Below are 8677 nucleotides of genomic sequence, written 5' to 3' on the forward strand. Positions count from 1 at the left end.
GGATTATATGTTCAAGTAATCAGCTGTTTTATGAAGGGAAATGTTTAAAGGCTTTATATGCGATTTTTTGATCCAGCAGATGTCGCCCTTGAGCACCAGCATGAAACCAAAACAACTCTCGCTGCATTGTTGTGTTAGCATGCTAATGCTAGCGCTCTTTATTTTGCTCGTATCTTCACACTGCATGTAAATTTACCTGAAATGAGCGTGATCTAGAAACACAGTTAAGCAGTGAGTACAGTATGTTATTCTTCTTTTCTCTAGTCCCTCAATTAAACAACTTTTATACACGAGGGGAGGAGTCAGCCCGCCGTCCCGTTCATTTAAACACGCTGTAGATACAGACAGTGGGACTCGGGTGTTAGACCCATTGTAGACAGTCATGACTCACAGAGTTATTTTCAGAGGATATACTTGATTTCTATTTAAGTGTGAAAAATCACATATTAAGCCTCTAAAGTATTTAAGAAAATACTAAAAGGATCTTTGTCTCAATCATAAAAAGTGTAAAGAGTATTTTAGTGTTTTTAGTTTTATTATTCTGAGGCTGGTTATGTCATGATTCACATCATGGCAGCCCTTCCTTCCCCTTTTGTTGTGTTGTTTGTCATTCCCTGTCTGTTTAATCCTCATGTGTCTCTCTCCTGTCTGTGTGAGTTTGGTGGGCAGGGCTCATGTTCTCAGCTGACGCCAGGTGCAGCTAGTTGGTCATCAGGAGTACAAATTCTGGACCCAAAAGCATGACTCAGATAGGCAGGATCAAGTGATAACAAAAAGGTTTATTCCAAGAAGTGACTCAAAAGGTGCAAGGAGGAGGGGTAGTGCAAGGTTCCCAGTGGCAGTGTCCGTGATCCCAGAGTGGTGTCCAAAAAGCACAGGTGAGGTGAAGCAAAAAACACGAACAGCGATCTGGCGCAAGGCAGAGAAGAAAAACGGGGTTAGCTACACAAGCTATCACAATGAGCACTAGAATCCAGAGAAGCCAAGAGAGTACAATACCACGCGAGCAGGTGAAACAATCTGGCGCCGAGGTGAAGCAGAAGGAAGTCTTTGTAGTCGAGCTCCTGATGACCAACTAGCTGCACCTGGCGCCGCCTGAGAACATGAGCCCCGCCCACCAAACTCACACAGACAGGACAGAGACACATGAGGATTAAACAGACAGGGAATGACAAACAACACAACAAAAGGGGAAGGAAGGGCTGTCATGATGTGAGTCATGACACATCCAGTCCTTTGTTTGTGGTCTGCATGAGTCTTACAACACAGAGAAAAATGCTCTGTTTCAAATTAGCTCTCCTTGTGATGTCACAGTGGGATTCTGGTAAAAAAAAAAAAAAAATCCCCTCCCCTTACATCTCCACCCATGGACTCCATCCTAAGCCTAGAACAAAACTTTTGCGCAGGTCCGCCATGTTTATTCTCTCTACAGAGGAGTGATGTCTATAGGGAAAACTCAGGGGGTCATTACATTTAAAGAGACACACACACCAAAACGGAGCATTCTCAGAGAGCTGGTTTATACAGGGTCACAAACCTCCTCTGGTGCTTGATTCATGTTATATTTTGACCAAAGCACAGCACAGATGTTTCATTTAGAACACAGGGGACTGTTTGAAAAGGTGGAGAAGGGGGATAATATGTCCTCTTTAACTGGTCTTGTTGCAAGGTTTGTGCTTACCCCAGTCAAAATATTTTCAAATATAAAAAATGCAATTATATTTTAACCCTTTATTTAACCTTGTGGTTAGTATCATTTATCAAGGAAGACCTGGCCAATGCATGATTATTTTTACGTAGAAGGCTGATGCTATCAGAGCTAATTTTGAAAGTTACAACCAACACTATCCAAAAATCCAAACTATTTCAGCTTAAACATGTTCAAACCATTCTTATCAAGCAGTCCTGAAACTGTATGTGTTGCAAGGTTGGTGCTCACCCCAATAATTTATCTAGACTATGTCTAAAAAAAGAGGTATTTTCCACATTTTTAGATATAATACCAGTGAAGGGTATTGGTGTTATGGACCAACAACAATCAGCTATAGCTGCTTGATGAAGAGTTGCAGACAGACTGCAAACCTCTAACTACAACAAGAAATCTTACCAGTGCCTTGTTGTGAGGAGAAAGTAGTTGATCCTGCAGCATGAAATCAAAGTGCACTTGCAGCTATTACTTTCTGACCTCTTACAGATAGAGTAGCTGCTATTCTGTTGTAACGCTGACAGAGCTGGTGATAATTAGACCGCACTAATTATTCCTGCCTCTAAACACGAATGTCAAGCAATAATCCAGGATTGAAAAGAAGGAACATTTCAAAAATCCCAACATGTGTGTAATGACTGTCTCACTGTAACTTCATATGCTAAATTACACGTTCCCATTTCAGTTCTTGTTAGCATGTAAATCCCATGTATTAGGTCACCAATACTACAATATTGTTCACTTGGTTAAAGGTCCCATATTCTGCTTTTTCTGGTTTTATATGCTCTTTAGTGTGTTTTCCAAGTGTCCTGTGCATGTTTAGGCACATCTATGTGAAAAAATTCAAAGTCCGCTGAAACGCGGCTTCTCCTACGTCCTCCTGTTAGCTGTAGCATTAGCTGCATGTAACGCTCGGTTCTAGCCCCCCTCGATAAAAATTTGTCAGTGCGACATCTTGTCAGTGTGAGATCACTGATCTAAGCCTATTGGCTCGTTGTGGCAAGCCCAGCAGCTCATGTTGAAATTTCCGAGACGCGTGCTGAGCAACTGACCAATAACGACAGAGCGAATCGGCAGACCAATCAGAGCAGACTTGGCCCACGTGGGGTCGAACAGTCTGGGCTCAACAGAGTGTAGCTGACAGACTCAGAGCGTAGAGGGAGCAAGGAGGAGCAGTACATGAAAACAGACACTTTTTTCGGACTTTAGCTATTGTGAACGTACAAAAGTAGGTACATAGATTAAATATACCAACCCCAAAAAGGGCAGAATATGGGCTCTTTAAAAACGTGGGATTCAAGGCAGAGAGTAAGAATGTATAACCTTGAATCCCAAACAGTAAAATGAAGAAATTACAATATACTTGGCCTGACGTTGTTGTCAGCATTTCTGATTTACTGGGACGGGCAATAAATCGTAAAATTGAATGCATTTTTGCAGAATTCTGAAAATCTCTGCAAAAGGTGATCAGAACTCTTTCTCATTCCTGTCCTCACCCTCGCTGATCCCACACAATTACCAACCATCACCCAGTGCCTGCTATGTAGTTATTTAGTCTGACAAAACAAAGACTTGAAGGTGCAGCCCACATGCATTAGGTTGTTGTGAAAGTGGCAAAGCTGAATGTATGCACATGCAGCACGTGTGTGTAGACCCAGGCACGCGCACACACGCGCACACACACACACACACACACACACACACACACACACACACACACACACACACACACACACACACACACACAGACAGAAGAGTTATGTGTCCCTTCCTGTTAAGTCTCAACTTGAGTTGTCGTGCCGACCACTTTCTGACGTGCATCACATCTAATATCATTCCACTCCTTTGACAGGATGCATTATAAATGAGTACACACACACACACATGCGCACATCCTAACTTGTTCTCTCTCATTCTCTGAGTCGGATTATTGAATTGGTTTTATATTTGAATGCCAAAAGAAGTTAAGTTATACAAAAGCCAGGCTAAAAGTCAACTTTCAAACCAAACCACATAATGTACATGCAAAGGTGAAGTTTAGGAACGAGTCCTTTTAATGGTTCCTGGTGTGCCAGAGATGGACAAGGTCCTGTGTAAGAGCTCAAAATGAGCTGTTTCATTCTTGTCATAACAACAAAAAAGTAACATTTTCAACTTTAATCTACGTCCAAAATATGAGTAGTTGACATAACACAGTCTAGTTTAGTGCATATTGCATCTATAATTATAGCTTCTCCCACCATTTATGTGCAACAAAATACAGATATTCCAGTGATAAGACATGTTTTAAAAGAGCCAATTATTAAGCCCGTTTGTAAGAAAAAGAACACCGAGTGACAAATGAGAAGTTGAGAAAAAGCACAAAAAGGAATAAGTTGACCCAAGAAATGGGACTGTTAACTGTGATTGATGTTTAAAACAAATACATATTTTACATGAGATGATTTGTTAGTGTAGGGGCATCCTACAAACCCTGTACATTGTGATCTTTGACCGCATTGGACGCATAAACATCTGCGTTTTGCCTCAAAGGGAGTCTTTGACGACGGAAATGGAGGTCATGTTGTGTCATTCCTATCCTGACACCCAACAGCACTGCAAGACATTTCCCCTTATACTTGGGAGCGTCTCTGTGTTTCTCTACACTTGCCATGAGGATCAAGTGGAACTGCATTAACGTCATTGTGTCGTCAACTTCAAACTGGTCTACACAGACATGAAAGTTTTGAGTTGAAAAAACTGCTTGAAACTGCTTGAGGTATAAAAATGGCTTTTGTGAAAGTAAAGAACTTATTGTTCTTATCCAGAGAATAAGGCTTCATCATTGGTCAAAAGACTTTATAATGTAATAATGAACACCTTTATAATGCTTACAGATCTTTATTTAATACACCCTGTTAGTCTTGTTAACGAGCGTGCATGGCCTTTAAGTGGCAAGAGTAAATAATGGCGATTAACTCAAATGAAAAGGGATCAAAGGGCCTTGAAAGCGTTTTCATGCTTTGGTTAAATAAACATGCAGAACTGGCAGCCGTTTGAGGTGCAGCTCTCCAGTGTGTGCCGGTATATTTCAGGTAAACTGAGAGGAATTGACCAAGCTGTTTTAACAGTCAACTCAGGTTTGATGGAGTGCAGTGAATTTGAAATTGGTTCGATGTGAGTAAAGAGCTTAATGCCTTTAAAAATCCAGCACAAGGATATGTGGCCGAGCAATCTATCATGTGTGGGTATATGCATATGTGTTTCTGACGGAGAGCAAGTGTGTGTGTGTGTGTGTGTGTGTGTGTGTGTGTGTGTGTGTGTGTGTGTGTGTGTGTGTGTGTGTTAGAGAAAGACAGAGAGATAGAGAGTTCATGGAATCGCGTTAACCTACAGTACGAGTACATGCACACTTATACACACACACACACACACACACACACACACACACACACACACACACACACCCACACACACACACACAAGCACTAGCATACACACACATTCCTTCCACAGACCAATATATCATTGCACTCACAGACCAAATGAGGCAATCACTCAAAATTATTTGCATATAAACTAATGAAATATTACTGGGTGAAACTCAGTTGAATGTTAATTACAAAGGTAATGCACTATTTGCTGATTAATGGATCGTCTCTCTTTTGGGCTGGAGAAGCTACGAGCTTGTGGATGATCAGTGAGGGGACAGGGAAAAAAGGTGATTCCAGTGCACGGAGGTAAGCAGGTGTATGGAAAATGCATTGCTAGCATCAGAAAAATCGATGGCGGGAGGGAGGGAGCAAGGACGGCAGAGGAGAGAAGAAGGAAAAGGGGAGGGGAGGAAAGGAGAGGAGAGAAGAAGGAAAAGGGGATGAAAGGAAAGGAAAGGAGAGAAGAGATGAGATGAGGAGTGAAAGAAACAAGAGAGTAGAACATAGTATCCATTGTTGGGAGGAGAAACTGTTGTGTAAACTTGAGTGGACATGGTCACACGCCAGAAATTCTTGTTTTACTGGAGTGGGTGAAATGAAAATGCATTATTCATTTATAGAGCATTAATTATGAATCCACCAAAAGCAGGATGAAGGGCCGAGGTGTGAAGTGTGCGAGTCAAAGCATTTTTTGCTGAGGATACACATTACATATTTCATCTGGCTGTTTGACCTCAGACAAGCTTGTGATTCAAAAAGAGTTGAGACAGTCAGAACAAAGAACATCATCGCTGCAGAACTTCTTCAGCGTGTATTACATCCAAGAGTCAATGCACTGACACTGGAAACAATCTCTACAAAGATCAACACTTCTTTTTTTGTAATTGCACTCTTGTTGGTGTTGATTTGATAAATACAATTTCAAGAACAAGACCAACCACTGTGTCACTCTCTGTATGAACTCTCTAGCTCCAAGCACATTGGTTCCAACAATTTTTTTTTTTTTTTTTTTTAAGATTTATTTTTGGGCTTTGTGTGCCCTTTATTGGAGAGATAGGACGGTGGATAAAGTCGTAAATCAGGGAGAGTGGGGAATGATCGAACCTGGGCCATCCGCTTAGAGGACTAAAGCCTCCACACATGGGATGCACGCACTTACCACTGCGCCACACTACAACCTTTATTTACTAGATACATTTGTGAAAGGTGTTACCCTCATAGAAAGCTAAACTCTGCAGTATTACCCAAAAAAGGACTTCAACAGGATTCAAAAATGCTTATATTCACCAGGGACGATTTAAAGCTGCATTGCATCGAGAAAACTAAGAGGTCTTTTAGGATTGATTCAAGGAAACCATGCAGTCCTCAGTCCTGCTGATAGATTTAAAGATAATTCTGCCAATGCAATAATGATGAGTATGATGTGTATTTGACGCAGTGTATGGCATACAATGTAACTCTATAGAACAGAAACCTGTACTCGGCTTTGGTTCTGTGACAGGTTGTACGTTTCAGACGTGACTAATCAATTTAGTTTAATTCTTCTTTGCAGTTGTTATAGTTTTACCTTTTCATTTTAAGTCCCTTCATTTTTAGTTGGTAATGTGAACTAGTTAGTCATTAAGTCAGTCAAAGTTCATTAAGATGTTTGTAAGAGTGAGTTGATTGTTCTGTGATCTGTTGGTCATGCCTCAGGCTTCCTGGAGGGGAGATCACTCTGTTCACTCGAGATACGTTTTTTTCATTCCTCTCTCACTACTATTTCCTCTATTCAAGGGGACAAGAGTTACACAGGCTATATCGATTGATATGATCAATTCATAGATTATATCGGTCTTTTAATTTTATTTCTTATGTTGTACAGTCTGAAGGTTAGATCTGGACCAGAAGACATTTAAAGGGGCTATATGTAACTTTCAAAAATACTGCGTTTGTAGCGATACCGCATGGCCGTTAGGCGAACTGCACCAGTAACCTGTTGCTCGCTCTCCCTTGGTGCTCGTCATATGTGCTCGTACGTACACAAACAAGCATCATCATCGGCCGTGAAACACTGGATATTTACCGACATAATGTTTACAGAGGAGGTAAGTGGACATACACATGTGAAAGTCTGTGAAGGAGTCTGTGTGTCTGTATTCATACGATCGCGAGTCCGTAAATTGTGTTTTATTTAAAAATCTCACCCTGTTTCCTCCTCCTGACCCCCAATTCACTCATACTCTGTGTGCAGAGCACCGTGCACGCTGACGGTCCTCCCTGCGCACAGAGTATGAGTGAATTGGGGGTCAGGAGGAGGAAGCAGTGTGAGACAGCTCTCTCCAAAAGTTTGAATTTAGACATATTAATTTCAAATGCTACATGTCAGATATACATATTGCTCCTTTAAGTATGTAGGTTGTTTTTCTTCTCTTTTTCTTTTTAATTCTACAATTGTTCAATCTTTCAAGCATTGAACATTGTGTAAAAAACAATACCTCAAAAGAAATCTCATAAAAAATGTATTAAAGAATCACACAACAGGTTGAGGTTGTCTAATCAAATGACAGGGTGATAGGTTCAGAGTTGACGAATAAAAACAGAGAACATTAGAAAATCAACTGAGTGTCTGCTGTCAGGAACCAAAGATAGCTGCTAGTCACTCCATCATAGAGCTAAAACTCCTGCAGCTGGTGCCTGGCGATATAAGCATCACCAAATATTAGAGCATCAGAATCTTACAAAAGGTTCCTCAAGAGCTGCGCACAAACGTATGCATGTGAAATGAGCAGTTTGTCTCCCTTTTCAGACCAACAGACTATGCATAATGCATGCCTCCATGGCAGCCCTGCTGGAGTGACTGAGAGATTGATAGATTGATTGATTGATGATGGCAGTTATGACTAATTCATTAAGAAGCTAAAGCTGGTCGTGCATGTCACTCATTTGGGTTGAGGGAGTCCACTGGCCAAATTCAGCTCAGGTGGTGTGTGTGTGTGTGTGTATGTGGGTCTCTAAGTGTGTATTCAAGCAAGACATGGTTAAGAGTTTGGGAGGGCAACATTTCATGCTAACAACCACCACTTACAAAAAAGCAGCCATGGAAACCTGCACACATACATCACAACTAGCATTTTACACACAAACAGAAAAAAGTCACAAATGTTTAGATCCACAGTGAATCATGAATATGCAGCCATTTGTGGTTTGACTCAGTAGCTAAGCTCTAAACAGTTTTTGCACAGCAACTAGAAACCACAAAACAACACACTGGCAGTGCTAATGTGTTCAGCCCGTAGAGATCCAAAGAGTTTTACTGTGACATTTTTTGAGCGTGACTGTGTGTGCATGTTTGAATATGCATTATCCTACACAACTCCATAGGGGAGCAGTGTGTATAAAGTGGAACTGAACAGTAGCTGCACACTGAACTGCTGTAAGCAAATATTGCATCAGTCTTTGCAACTACAAATCAGGATCCCTATCATGTTTTATTCCCATCTGCATTCATACCAATAGATTCAAGCAGCACAATGTAAAGAGCAGCATGAGAGAATGTTGAATAATGTCCAACTCCATA

General features: G+C 41.0%; 1 long non-coding RNA gene across 1 annotated transcript; it reads right to left on the bottom strand.

Annotated features, from left to right (window-relative positions):
* Positions 1-759: 759 nt before the first annotated feature.
* On the bottom strand, positions 760-1174 carry LOC132981540 (uncharacterized). The gene is made up of 2 exons (XR_009674600.1): positions 1000-1174; positions 760-909 (listed from the first exon to the last, which is right to left on the bottom strand). It is a non-coding gene; the product is annotated as an uncharacterized LOC132981540 (long non-coding RNA).
* Between the last annotated feature and the right edge of the window lie 7503 nt (positions 1175-8677).

This window comes from Labrus mixtus, chromosome 10 (assembly GCF_963584025.1).
Source record: "Labrus mixtus chromosome 10, fLabMix1.1, whole genome shotgun sequence".
NCBI lineage: Eukaryota > Metazoa > Chordata > Actinopteri > Labriformes > Labridae > Labrus > Labrus mixtus.